Source organism: Belonocnema kinseyi, chromosome 6 (assembly GCF_010883055.1).
Source record: "Belonocnema kinseyi isolate 2016_QV_RU_SX_M_011 chromosome 6, B_treatae_v1, whole genome shotgun sequence".
NCBI classification, from domain to species: domain Eukaryota; kingdom Metazoa; phylum Arthropoda; class Insecta; order Hymenoptera; family Cynipidae; genus Belonocnema; species Belonocnema kinseyi.
The window spans coordinates 108,329,249-108,344,642 of NC_046662.1; the positions used below are offsets into that span (position 1 = coordinate 108,329,249).

Consider the following 15,394-nt stretch of genomic DNA (forward strand, 5'->3'; position numbering starts at 1 on the left):
ATATGAATGATCTATATTGGTTAAATAACCCTGGCAGACCGAATAGACAGAAAAGATACGCTGCAGCATACTCTTATAGTATCCACATAGTGACCCTACCGTATCATGCAAAAAAAATGGTTAGAAAGCAAGATGGGAATTTAACTTGTTGCAATTCGGATTCTACGTTACATTTACCATTAGAATTTCGCGGAATAATTGCAATACTTTTTTTGCCGCGTTAGAAATTTCAAATTTTAAAAAAATGTCATAACTTCTGCTGAAAGCGACTTCAAGCGCATCCATAGTCGCTTAGGTAGTATGGTACTACTGAAAGAAGATGCGCTTGAAGTCGCATTCAGCCTATCTTAAAGCGAAACGGTAGGTTTGGCTGAGCACGCCAATGAATGCAGTGACATCTATAAGAAAATCGGAAATACAGTCTAGTGCCCCCTGGCAAGTATGAAGACAACCTCATACCCGAAAATTGGTCGGATTCGGTTGGTAAAATTTTTTACCTGTTAGAAAGAGAAACTTAGCAACGAGAGAGACAGACAATATTCAACCATTTTTATCAAACCATGTTTTGCGGCTTACCTGCTCAGCTGAAGGGAAATATAACAAATTGACATATATCTCGTCTACACAATATGCGCGTGAAATATCAAATAATGTATTTGCATCCGATAAGAAAAAAAATTAAATTAATAAAATTGTGTTTATAAATTTTCTATGCGCCCACAAAATCTGATTTTATGACCAAAACACGTTTTTTTGATAATTTTGCAATTTTGAAAAATCGTAAAGCTAAAATGTAAAATATTTGAAAGTTTCATATTCCTCCAACTCGACAATTTAACTAAATTTTGTTCAATTTAATAATGTGTTGCTGTTCATATAATCGAAGTGAGATCAATTTCGTATGTAATGATCTTTTTACATTCTCATCCTAATGAGAAGGTTTTGGTTTTATGTAAAATTTCACTTTGTCGGTTTTCATCAAATCTCCATGTTTTGAGACCCACTGAGTCAGAAAAAAATGATTTTTATGTAGGTGTTTGTCTGTCTGTCTGTAGTCTGTATTCTGTAGGCACGATAACTTTCGAAAAAATTATCATATTGGATTCTGCTTTGGTACACTTTTTTAAGGTCTTAAAAGAAAGAACAAGTTCGTAACCTAGCTATTTTGGATCAAAATTCAAAATATGAGCATGTTTTCAAAATGTTTGAAACCACATTTTTTCAAGATTTCAAAATTCTATGAACGGTTATTCATAGTATTTAGAAACTCAAACAATTTATCCTTACGACATTTTTTCTATAAAAGAAAAATTATCAGAGTTAGAGCATTTTCCAAATCCAAAAAAAAACGAACTAAAATGCACATTTCAAGCCAAACAACGCATGCTATGAAAAAAAGTCAAGAAAAGAAAAACGTTGATTTTTAAAAGCCCTACAAGGTGATCATAACAACTTTTTGAATTTAATCAAAAAGTTGAAAATTCAAAATTTGATCTATCAAAACTTTTTGAAACCAAATTTTTTCAAAATTTCATGTACGGTTATTCATAATACTCAGAAACTCAAACAATGTATCTCTATGACTTTTTTCTGTAAAAAGAAAATTATGAGAGTTAGAGCATTTTTAAAATCCAAAAAACAAACTAAAATGAACAATTTAAGCCAAACAATGTATCATATGAAAAAAAGTCAAGAGAAGAAAAACGTTGATTTTTGAAAGCCCTACAAGATGAACATAACAACGTACGTGAAATACAACGTAGATTTGTTGAATTTTGATTTCAATTGTAGAACCACCAACTTTTAAATTAATTTCTAGTAATTATTTGGAACATTCAATGAATAAGTTTGATGAATTACATGCTATTTAATTTATTTTGGTTGATTCCGGGCTTATTCCGATTGTTGATGTAAAAATAAAAAATAAAGTTATAAAAATTGCCTTTTTCAGTTTTTTTGTTAACACAGAATTGTAACAAAATAAAACTAAAAATCGGCTCTCGCAATTCTCTTTGGAATTTAGTCGAAAGTATTTTTAGAAAAATTAAAATCGATTAAAAATGATCGTCTCTGAAAGTCTAAGGCTAGGCTGTTTTGGAACAAATTGTCATATTTGGGCCACTGTTCGGGTCTTCGGGGCGTGACGCGGTCAAGCAATTTCATTCAGCACCTAGAATCCCAAAACCTAATCAGCTTCAGGAGGACGACTGAAAATTCTACAAAAATAAAATATTCCAAATAGAAAATGTAGTAATTAGAACATTACAGTATCGGATATTTTGTTATTTCAGAAATTATATCACGTAAATTCTATATCGTGCTTCTTTTTCAAATTCAGTAATATCACAAGCTGTATAGGAAGTTTTATTATTTAGGAATTTTTAAATTGGAGAATTTTAAATTGTCAATTTTCTAATTCCTGGAATTCAAAAAATTTTTTTAATTAACAAACGTTAAAACTTTTTGCATTATTTTTCGAGTGTTTTGGTAGAAAAAAAACACTATTTTTACGGAAATCTATGGAAAGATAAATTGATTAATAATCACTTCCATTTTAGTTAAATTAAAAGTGTAGTTTCGAATATAATTTGATATCGAGAGAAGCCTGCTAAATGCAAAAGTATATCAATCAACATTAAATAAACAAAAGTGCAAATTTTGCATTATTTTTCTAGTGCTTTGGTAGAAAAAAAAACTTTTTTTATCGAAAACTACCAAGAGATAAAATGCTCAATAATCACTTCCATTGTATTTATTAAATACTAAAAGTGTAATTTCGGATATAATTTGATTTCGAAAGAAGCCCGCCTTATCAATATATGTAGAAATAAATATTAAATGATCGAAATTGCAATTTTTCCATTATTTTTTAAGAGGTTTGGCAGAAAGAAAACCTTTCTGAAAGAATCTCACATTATTTGATCTGGAATAAATGGTGAAATTAGTATATTTTTCCGCTGTATTAATTCAAAATACTTCAATAACTTTGGAAATTCAGTAATATCTTTATTATAATTTTATATTTCTCCATGGACATAGGAAACAAGGGACTAGGCTGGCCATTGCGGGGGTGATGCAATGAGGGGGGAGGACCGCCACCTTTTGATGTCACGCAACAAACATGGCAGCGCCCACATGTTTATATTTTCATGCACAGTTTGTCGGCAAAAATGCTCGTGCGCATAATCAAATGGCACATCGTAAGATGGGGGCTCTCCCCACTCATGAAATTCTCCCCCCTCCCGTGGATTCAACCCCGCTCGCCCAAGTTAGGATGGCATGCCTAGTCCCGTGTTTCCTATGTCCATGACTTTCTTAAAAAATGAGTCATAAGCAAGGGCTTCGTCTCGCTCTGAGGTATACGCAGGTATAAGTTCTCCAATGTTACCGACATTGCAGTTTTCGCAAGGATAGTCTCAAGGCAAGAACAGATCAGTAGTGACCTCTGGCGTTAAAGCCGGGAACTAAAAAACCGGTTTTCCGCAGAATTTTTCCTGGTTTATTTTACTTTGTTTTCAGCAAAACCTTGTTTAAATAAATGAATAATTTAATGTTTTCTTATTGATTTACTTCGATTTACTTTTAACAATGCAAAAACAAAATTTGAATTAATGCATTATTTTGCGAGTGGGTTTGCTGAAACTATTTGGAGGAAGTTACCGTGTCACCTTAATGCCAGGGATTGTATTTTAGAAACTTTTTAACGCTGAAAATAAAACTATTGTAATTATTCCGTGACATTCTCACGGAAAATTTAACGTAGTATCTAAATTGCAATAGATTGAAGTTTCATCGTGTTGTTTTATTTTTTAGTTTTTGCTCCATGATACGGAAGGGATACTATGTGGATAATATAATGGTACGTTGTAGCGTATCCTTTCCGTTCATTCGGTTCGCCAGGGAAAATATCCTTTTAAGTCTAGAATCTTAGAACACATACTCTACAAATTTCGTCCGTAAATTCTACTTTAATTCTTAAAATTCTAGGCATAGAAAGTAATTACCACAACAGAAATATTTTAGAAATGATTAATGCAGTAAAAAGTGAGAATACTATCAATTTTAGATCCGACACTGACAACCCCAGTGTAATGTACCACGACATTATTAAAACTTTTCAGAAATTTAAGTAAATTATGAAATTTAGTAATCTCTTTAGTTTCTAACCTGAATTTTTGGGACAGGCCACATCCATGCAGCTCTGTTACAATTTATTCAAAATTTTTCCAAAATCCTATCAGAAATTACAAAGAAACTTTTGTAAATATAAAACAATAATGTAATCTAAAAAATGTATGACATTTACAAATCTTTTTCAAAATTCAATCATCACTCTCTTGAATAGAAAATATAATATTATAATTACAATTATTTATAAAGCAATTTGAAACTAAAATTGAACGTAGAATCATTTTTATATATTTACTTATGTATATTCATACAGATTAACAATTCTAACCTTCGAATGTAAAAATCTTGATTTCTTAAGAAAAAGTTGACAAAAACCACTTTATAAAATTAGAAGCGTCACTTATAGTAAGTTTTCAATGAAAACATTTCCATTTTTGAAACTTACATTAGGGTTAATATTAAAAATTTTATTATTATGTACTAAACTACACGGTTTTAACAGTCCCAAAGAGGCCATGAAAAAAAATCGACACTTTTATGCTGCTTAAATTAAAATTAAATTTAAATAAACAAAATAATAAAAAATCTCCGTTCCCCATTTTCTAAAAAATGTAGTCCTGATTAAAAAAAAATCTAAAAACAGTGCAGAATTCCGATCTTTTTTTCTTTGTGTGATTTTACATAGAATTTGTAGATTCAAATGACAGGAAACTTAAGGTTATCACAGGTAATAGAAAATAAAGACAAGGGGAAAAGACAATTCAATTAAATGGTTTATTCTTTGAAATTCAAGAAATCTGGGAAAATCAACATAAGAAATATTGTCAGCACTATGTCATAGCGCACACTTTGAACAAGTTTCGCGCATAATACTGTAGATTGGCATAAATCCATTCACGAAGCCTATATACACTGAATACGCACACGCTGAAGCTCAGTACGCACATTGACGTGTACCGCGCATTTCTGAGAATCACAGAATCAATACCCCTCAGAGTGCCGGTCTTACTTCTTGTTCATCATATTTTGTGGTGCTTCCCGTGCGCTCCGAAGTCCGGAACCCGGATGTCTCAAGTGCACTTTGTAACTCGTCGGTCTTGTGAAATGTTATTTCGAAAAGCTGGATATTATTTTTGAATTTTGAAATCTTCGGGTACTCGATTAGCCAGTTTCCCCCTTCGATTTTTCCACTGTTCATTTTCTAGCCTCGTGAATTTACTGGGCAATCACAACGTGCTGATAATGTCTCGCTCTGATGTTTCCAGCAATCTCAATGAGAAGAGTTACATTTTAGATGTCAAGAAAAGTGTCGAAGATGTAAGTTACTGTAATGAGAGGAAACAAATAATAATTACTCACTGAGAAATTAAGTTTTTTCTGAATTAATTCAATGATGTCGTGTTTTCATTTTTAACTAGGAGGATAACATTTTTATTACTGATTAATTTATGTAATATCAAGTTTTCTTTAACAGTAGAAAATTAATAAAGGTAGATGAAAATTTTTATTTGGTGAACTATATTATTGCCGAACTATTATCAAAATCGATTCTTATTATTATTCAATAAAGTAATGTTTTAAGTAAAGAGTAGTAAATAATGAACGTCTGGTTTGCATTAAAATTTAACACTTAGGCCTAGTTACCTTGATATTTGATTAACATACATTTTTCTGTATAGGAAATATTTTGTGGCAGTTTTATTACAAATTTGAGATAATTGAGCTGGTTCTAGTGCTTAAGAGGCTGAACTTAAATTACGTAACCGAATATCAGATCCCTCCAAAACCCCGCTCCCTTACAATAGAAATGAAAAAATGTATTCATTACAAAAACGGATATATTTGCTCTTAAAATGAGAAAAATTAAAATGCAAATTCCAGCCAAAGGATATTTTTGGGGCTACATTTTCCAAAGTGCAATGATTTTTCTTTATTATCCTGAATGAATCACTTTTTTTAAATAATCGTATAATACAATATATCAGGATAAATGAATGAATTCATTATTTCTAATTTCAACGAAGATAAAATTAGGAAGAAAAATAAAATGGATGAAAATTAATAGTGATTACAATAATTATTGTAATTCAAAGTTTTCAGACAGGCTCTTTCTAACCTTCAGGAGTTACCATCGCTACAAGAATTTTCATTGCCATTTCAACCAAACTTTCACGATATCTAAATATGATCACCAAAAGCACTCAGTTAAAATCTCAGAAGCCTAGGGTACTTTGTAAATGAGTTACTAACGTTATTAATTTCGTTATATTTAACATTGCGTCTTATGAGAGATGGCGTTTTTGAGCTCTTTACTGAGTGATATCTAAGTAACCACCATTAAGATATTATTGTTAATTTTTGTTATTGAAAAACAAGTGTTTCAAAATTGAAGTGCAAAAATAATATTAACCATTTGGTTTCTGCATATTTATTAACTTGATAAATTAAAAATTTTTAATGAAAAGTCAAAATTCGCCAGTTTTGTAATTTTGGAATAATAGTTAATGCGGAAAATTGTACAATATCTGGAATAGTTATTAGGGAACTTGACAATCTTGAAATTTATAAATAAATTTGCAGAGGGCCTAATGTCGAAATTTGATAGTTTTGAAATTTATTGCTGGGTAACTTAATGAATTAATAATTTATAAAGAAAAGTCAATATTTGCCTGTTTTGTAATTTTGGAATAATTATCTATGTAGAAATTTCTGCAAAATTCAGAAAAGTTGCTTGGTGACTTGATAAACTTCCGATTTATAAATAAATTTGCAGATGGCTTACATTCAAGATTTTCCGAATTCTAAATTTGTAATTTTGAAATTTATTTCTGGATAACATGATAAATTTATAATTTATAATCCAGTTATAATTTCAAACTGGGTAAATTCACAAATTTACATGCACAATTATAAATTGGTTCATCTATCAAATTTGTTCGTTTGCAGATGTTATCCGCTCCTCGCCATCTCTTCTTGTTACGTCCTACCTTTCCGATCCACCGAATAATATAAAGAATTGTTCTTTGATTGGTGGATTCCTTTTCTGGTCTTAAGGTTCGCTGCTGACTGGCGTTGATTTGAAAATCAACTACCGCGGTTATTCGAATCTTTATATTAATCACAGGCGATGAAATGGAGAATCTCACAAGTTAAATATGTCATTTTAAATGAATAACTTTATTCACTGAACTTTACACATTAATCCATGGGACACACACACAAGTTAATATAACTTTTAAAATTATTATTATTATTAACAACTAAATTGTATATGTAACTTCACTTAATGTTAGCCATCAGCTAGATTGGACGACTACACTAAGTTACGCGGAACTTTTACATTTTAGAATCTACTTTATTAATTATAATATTCAATATTTAAGACCTCAAGTGACGCGGGTTCAATGAATATCAACGATTGAAAAGATATCTCTGTTCCTCCCCGAGTCACATATATTTATAACCTTGCACTTTTGGATTACGTACAAGGGTAGCATTAGAGTAGGGGAGTCAAGTGCAACTCCTTGGCGTTGAGCCTGACCAATAGGAGCCCGCTAACGAATGCCGTAACGTATCAAGCGTGGCAGAGAAGGGTTGATTTTATAAGTTAAGGGTTGGAGCCCAAAAATCGGAGTGGATATTTTCGAGGAGCCCAAAAATCAGAGACTACTTTAACACTAGAAAATTCTCAAAAATATTATTTTTTGACAAAGTCGTATATACGTGGCAGAGAAGGGTTGCTTTTATACGTTAAGGGATGAAGCCCAAAAATCAGAGTCGCTATTTTCGAGGAGCCCAAAAATCAGAGACTCTACTGACACTCGAAAATTCTCAAAAATATTAATTTTGGACAAAGTCATATATACATGGTAGAGAAGGGTTGATTTTATAAGTTAAGGGTTTAAGCCCAAAAATCGGAGTGGATCTTTTCGAGGAGCCCAAAAATCAAAGAATAAATTAACACTAAAAAATTCTTAAAAATATTACTTTTTGACAAAGTCATATATATGTGGTAAAGAAGGGTTGATTTTATAAGTTAAGGGTTTAAGCCCAAAAATCGGAGTGGATATTTTCGAGGAGCCCAAAAATCAAAGAATAAATTGACACTAGAAAATTCTCAAAAACATTATTTTTTGACAAATTCACATATATATGGTAAAGAAGGGTTGATTTTATAAGTTAAGGGTTCAAGCCCAACAATCGGAGTGGGTATTTTCGAGAAGCCCAAAAATCAGAGATTCTACTGACATTGGAAAATTCTCAAAAATATTAATTTTTGACAAAGTCATATAACATTTGTGGTAGAGAAGGGTTGATTTTATAAGTTAAGGGTTAAAGCCCAAAAATCGGAGTGGATATTTTTGAGGAGCCCAAAAAACAGAGTATACTTTAACACTAGAAAATCAACCCTTCTCTACCATGTATATATGACTTTGTCAAAAATTAATATTTTTGAGAATTTTCCAGTGTCAGTAGATTTTATGATTATTGGGCTTCTTAATAATACCTACTCCGATTTTTGGTCCCCAACACTTGACGTTAAAAAACAGTCCCTTTTTAACAATCCAACATAATTTTGTGTAAATCAATTTTTTTCGGAATATTACAGTATTACTATAGTCTCTGATATTTTTCGAATTTTACGTTTTAAATGGAGTCTCTGATTTTTGGGCTGTTCAAAAATGCCAACATCAAGGTTGAAGTTTTTATTATTAGGTTGACGTTTTTATACACAGGGGTGGTTTCTCTAATTTAATGTTAAGTGCATTTGAGACTCTAAAATAAGCCAAAAATCTAGTGCATTTTGGATTTTGCAAATTTTATTTTTTGCAAGGGGGTGGTTTTTTGAAAGTGGGGGTAGTTTTTTGATTTTTTTCATGTATTTTAGATCCCAAAATAAGCCCCAAATTCTGGTGTTCTTTGTTTTTTCCGAATTTGATTTTTTACATAGGTGGTGGTTTTATATTTTGTAGGGGTCTTTTTTGGAAATTGGTTGTTGGTTCGTTTAAGAGCCCAAAAAACGCCCAAAATTCTGACGTGTTTGATTTTTTTTTCTTTTAATTTTTATATAGTGGAGGTGCTGGCTTGATTCAAGTCAGCACCTCCACTCAAAATTAGAATTTTCACAAAAAGTAGTGGAGCCCAAAAATCGGCAATACAGCCCAAAAAAAAACCGCAAAAATAGCCAAAATTCTGACATTAAGAAATTTGGGAATTTCGTTTATGGAGGTGCTAGCTTGATAGACCTGGGAAACTCGACGTTGCCAGATGCGAGCTTCATCGCGAACGCGGCGAAGCTCGGCGATCCGGACTGCAGGCAGAAATCATGTCGAATTTATCACAAGCGAGCGCCTACTCGTATCATAGATACGTTATTCGGTGTCTAAACCGTTCCCCAGATCCATAGGCTGAATTATAACGAGGAGGAGAAGAGTTTCTTTGTTCGGGGCGCTCATATAGCAGAATCAGGGGCGGACCCAGAAAAATTATTCGAGGTGTTCGGGACGGGTTTCTAAAAACCTCCCCTGGATCTGCCACTAAGCAGAATATACATTTCATTATATGGCACTGAGTCACACGCTATATAGTTAAATACGTCACATTATTTGTGCACTTTACTTGAACTTTACTTTAAAAGTTTTATTTTACAAATGATCTGTAATTAATCTGTTTATATATTTTGTTGAAAATTCATATACTTTTTTCAAAAATTAAACTCTAGTTGAAAAGTCTTTTTTTTCTTAAATTATATTTTTAAGTGATTTATAAATTTAGCCAGTTCAAATTTCATCTCTTCGGTTCGAAATGTTATTACTTTTCATTTAAGATTGTACAAAAATATATTTTTTCATGAATAATTCTATGCTAAATGAGCATGAAAAAGATTCACAATTACAAAACCAGACTTCAAAACTACCTCCCTTTCCGGCTGCTTGGAAATAAGAAATAATAATCGGAGAAAGGATAGATGAAAAAGTCAACCAAATTCTTTTAAATTCATAGTTTTTTTCTTCAAAATTTAGCTATTTAGTAAAAGATAAATTTTTTTACTGGAAACTGATTTATATCAGTTCAAAATACACCTATTTTATAATAAAAATTAACTATTTTCTTGAAAATATTTGGTTTAAAATCCAATTATTTGGCTTAATATTCGACTTTTTATTTCATATTTGAACTATTTGGCTGAAAATTAGTCTATTGTGTTAAGAATTAATTTGTTTGATAACAATTAATTTTTTAAAGTAAACATTTTATTAATTCAGCTGATTATTCTTTTTTTTTGTCCAAATTTTAGTATTTATTGGAAAATTAACCTTCTTGTAGAAAATATGTTAATATTATTTAGGAAATTGTTTCTTTGATACAAAATTCACGTCTGGGATTAAAAGATTAACTACTTTATAAAAATACTGATTTTCGGGTTAAAAATTAATTGCTTCAACGAAAAGTGTTAATTTTTTTCCAACTGTGAGGCGTCGCCATAGTCGTTATTGTTGCTGTTGTTGTCCTCGTCTATATACCGTACAACTTTCAAAAGACTGGTCAGATTGGATTTTGCTTTGGCATACAAGATTTGAAAATTCTATCGACAGCTATTTATAGTAAACAAAAAAAAGAAAAATTTATCCCTTTGACTTTTTGTTATAAAAGAAAAATGACCAAACTTGTAGCCGTTTTCAAAATGCCGAAAAACAAACGAAAAGGGACATGTAGAGCCAATTAAAGTGTTTTATGGAAAAAAGTGCCCGAGTCGAAATTTAGACCCTAGTTTGAAGTTGCAGATCCTTATTAGAACCTGCTTTGATGCTATTTAAACTTATAGCCCCTGCCTTAAACTTTTAACTCCTAGAAAATGAAACATTAGAGCCTACTTTGAAGCTGCAACACCTCTCTGAAGGTACTTTGAATCTTTGGAGCCTACATTTTTATAACTCAAGACCCTACTTTGACGCTGTTTAACCTCAACTTCAATAATTACCCTACATTGAATCTTTTGAACCTAAAATGTTCAAACTTCAGGAAAATGAAGTAAAAATTATTTTTTACTTAGGTTAATTGAACTCATTATTCATCTTAATTACTGAATGCACACTTCATTAAAAAAAATGTAATGTAAGATTTAATCTATTTGTCATTAATTATTTAGATATAAATCAATACTTCTTTGCAATGTTTAATCACAGAAGAATATTTTCTCTTAACTGAAAATGCTGAAAATTTGTATGAGAATGACATTCATCATGGGAAATTACTAAATATTGTCGATTAATAAGTAATTATAAACATTTTTATCATTATTTAATTAATGTTTGTGAATTAAACAGTCACGTAGGTGATTGAGAAACACAAGAAATTACAAGAATAAAATATTTTCTATCGCTAACAAAAAATATTATGTATGAAATAAAAAATTTGAAAAATATATTGAAATATATATTTAATAATTATAATTATATTCACAGATTGTCATTAAATTTTTCTTACAATATTACGCCTAATTTATTTTCAAAATGATATTGTGGAGGAAGTCATTTGTTTACAAGGAACAGTACCACTTTTCCAATGGTTTGGTTATTTTTGTTCCTAAACACTAATAATTGAGTTTCTTAAACATTTTTTTAGAGGAATGTTACTATTAACGTGTCTAACAGTTTAATTAGGAGGAAACAGCATTTATTTTTCTTAGAAAATGTTAACTTTTTAAATTTTTTACAATTATTTATTTATTAATAAGAACAGCCAAATGTATGAATATAAAATGTCCATATAAACTCATTTCCTGATGAATATTAGATTGAATCTTGAACTCAATATTTTTATTTTTTAGTATAATTAGATTAATTATGATACTGAAGGACTTTTTTCAAATCTTCTTTTTTATTTCTTTCATTATTTGACTCTCAACATCATAATGATCTATACATTCGCCAATTCCTGCTACTGGTATCATAATGAAATGACCTAAAAATGGCTTCTAACCGCACGCAAGCCACAACTAAACTCTAAAGAACGCCAGCCATCTTGGTTTGAGTTCATACATGATTCCGAATTAGATCATTATGATCTTAAAAATCGATTATTCACTCCGGCCGATCAAAATACTCTTGAATTCGATATCATTTTTGTTGCATATCAAAATGATATTGATTTCGGTATCATTTTGAACAGTTTTATTTGCTGTGAATGTATATTGAACTCTTTAACCCGTTAAACACGGGGGGGGGGGCTTGATTTGACCCAGGCCGAAATTTCAAATCGGTGACATTTTTGAACCAAGCAAGGAGACCGGTTCTTACCCACACCTAAAAAATTGTACTTAAGGATAGAAGCCTCACGCACAGTTTCGACTCGCTAGTATCCTTTAGTCAGCTGTAGGTTCAGTCAAAGTGCAGTTTTTGTCGATTTGACCCCCCCCCCCCACCTGTGGTTTACGTATAAATTTCGTCAGACCACACTTGGGGTATTTTTAATATTTTTCTTTTTTTTCTGCACTAGCGAGAGTAAGGTAAATGGACTTATTGCTTCTTATAAGTCAAAGTACAAAAATTCATTATTTATTACATTTCAATCAAGTTAGCATGATAATAGGAGCACGATCAATAGCGGGTGCATTTACCTCACGATTTCACTTTATATTACGTATTTGAATAAGTAAAATCATGATCCTCTGTGTACATGTTTGGTTAAAAAATATTTTTTTGTTACTAAATAAATGGTTTTGCATAGAAAAATGTGTATATTTCTATAAAAACCTCCTACATTCACACCTAAAATAATGCATAAGTTCATGTTAGAAATTAAGGCTTTTAATTCCGTGAAAATTTCTTGCAACATTTTTTATTGAAAGGCACTCTCCTCCTATTTATTTTCCTTTTTGGGCCGTTCAATTTGATTAATTTGTCTCTGAGTTATGAATTTTTGAAAAAAAACTATTTTTATCTATGAGTTTATTTGTTTGTTGTTAAATATATTATCAATAACTTTTTAAAAACACATATAGCGAAATTGTACCGTCAAGCAGAAGGTTCAAACAAGAACCATGCATTTTTTTAGATTCTTAGGAACACGTTTTCGATTTTTTTAAAGCGTCGGGTCGATTTGACCCCCCCCCCCTGTGGTTAAGTGGTGCAAAAAAGCCCTGCGGTTAACGGTTTAAAAATCGTTTTAAATATTTAACGACACAGAGAGTTTAAAAAAAGTAATTATTCAATTAATTGTCTTGGATATAAAAATATTTTGGACCTTGAACTATTGGACAAGTGCTAATGATTTTTATTGAAGACATTCTAATTTATATCACTGATATTATTTTTTTTTCTGATAAATAACAAAACTTGTTTATATTTATCCATATTGGTGTGAGATTATAGAGATTGATTTGATGCCACAAGTTCTACAGTAGTAGTTTGAGCTTTTAAAGAGGGTCTAATTTATCTTAAATTCAGACCCTACTTTGACGCTAAACGTGGGAAAACGGCCGATTTCGGCTTATTTAGAACCTACTTTACAGATTCCAGCCCCTATGAAGGTAGGAGATACGGCTTCAAAGTAGGGCCTAAATTTCGACTCGGGTGATGAGAAGAGAAAAGTTACTTTTCTTATATTTTGTTCTATTCGTGAAAACAAACTCTATTTTGTCCACAGAAAAAAACTTACCTTCATTATGCTCAACACTTTTATATTAAATATAATAAATTTGTATGTAACTCTGCCTGGGATTGCATATTTAAGACATTCCAAAACAAAGTGCAAATTGTATTTATCGTGATAACTTTAAAATTCGTTTCTTATTTTGCATTAAATTATATTCTTAGCTAAGCTAAAACATGTAACATTCCATTAAAGTAATATCATTACAGTTTATAATATGCATGGAAATTAAAACATACTGATTCTTATTGCCTTGTTTATACATAGATTCTTTATGTTTAATCTTATTTTTTATGATTAAACAAAAATTACGCTTCATGTCAAAAAAAAAAATATTCTTAAAAAATGTGTAAATCCTTGTTCGTTGAATAAATGTTGTCTTATTTATTCTCGTAGCTTGTATCGTTTGCACGCAATTTAATATTTTGATTCTCAATTTTGTTTTTCATCAAGAAAACAAAAACTACTCATCCTATAAAGAAAGTGATACATGACAAATTTTCATCAACAACGACCACGCCGGACAGACAGACACCGACGTAAAAACTTGTTTTTCTGACTGTTTCATGATTTATTTACATCAATGGAAATATAAACTAAAATTTTGTACAATTTTGTAATGTAATCTTTCAATTTGTTTTAAAATTTGACACTTGTAACATATAAGCGAAACTCTATATCAATTTCAAATAAAATTCCAAAAGTTACAATGAAGCCCTGTTCCATTAAGTTTAACAGAAAAAGTAAAAATTTAATTTATGTAGTTAATATTAAATCTAACCGAAAAATTAAATACCTATGCAAAAATTACAGATGTCAATTAAGAAAATTAAATAAAAATCTAAAACTTGAAAACATGAATTTCGTGATTATATAATTTTGAATACAGCAACGTTTTTTTACATTTCCATCAGAGAAGGTATTACCCAGTGGGCACAAAACTATGAAACTCCCAAGAACGCCCTTGGGACATTCCTAAGACGTCCTGTGTCAAGCCATTCATCGTCTTTAAGACGTCCAATGTCCTGAAGATGACCTAAAGACGTCTCAAAGACATGCATGACAATTCGCATAGTTGAGTATAGCTTCAAAAAAATAAAAAACCGATTTCATCCATCACAATAGCAAAAACATATGGGAGCATTGCCTAGAGATCAAGATTAAAATTGAATACTGTGTAAACACTATGCCTCGTCGTATTGAAGTTTTATTATCTGATAAAGGTGGGATACGGAGTTCGATGTAGATAAATATTTTTTTGATAAAACTTATCATCCATAATATGCTGCTCCATGATTTTATTAAAAATGTCTCAATATGTATGTGTATCTTATTTAAAATGATAAAAAAGTAATTTTTTAGCTTTGGCCTAATAATCAGTATTTCGTATAGCAAACTTTAGCAAATAATACAGCTTCAATGCGACGAGGAATACTGCTTAAACAGTTTTCAACTTTTCTCTTTATCTTCCGGCAATGTTTCCAAATGTCATTGAGTATATCCGAATTACGAGGGTAGTTCAATAAGTCCTTAGAATGACCAACAAATGGCGCGCGAATCGCTCCAAATCATCTGTTTTCAGTCAGCACCAATCCCGACTAGATATATG

General features: G+C 30.8%; 1 protein-coding gene and 1 long non-coding RNA gene across 2 annotated transcripts in view; both read left to right on the top strand.

The window, feature by feature from the left end:
• Positions 1–15,394, top strand: part of LOC117174603 (putative sodium-coupled neutral amino acid transporter 11) — a 341,087-nt gene that overhangs the window by 25,374 nt on the left and 300,319 nt on the right. The gene's annotated exons all lie outside the window — the stretch shown is intronic.
• LOC117174605 overlaps positions 5,091–15,394 on the top strand; it is a 35,035-nt gene continuing 24,731 nt past the window's right edge. The window contains exon 1 of the long non-coding RNA XR_004467321.1: positions 5,091–5,448. This is a non-coding gene — a long non-coding RNA (uncharacterized LOC117174605). The remainder of the gene's footprint in view (positions 5,449–15,394) is intronic.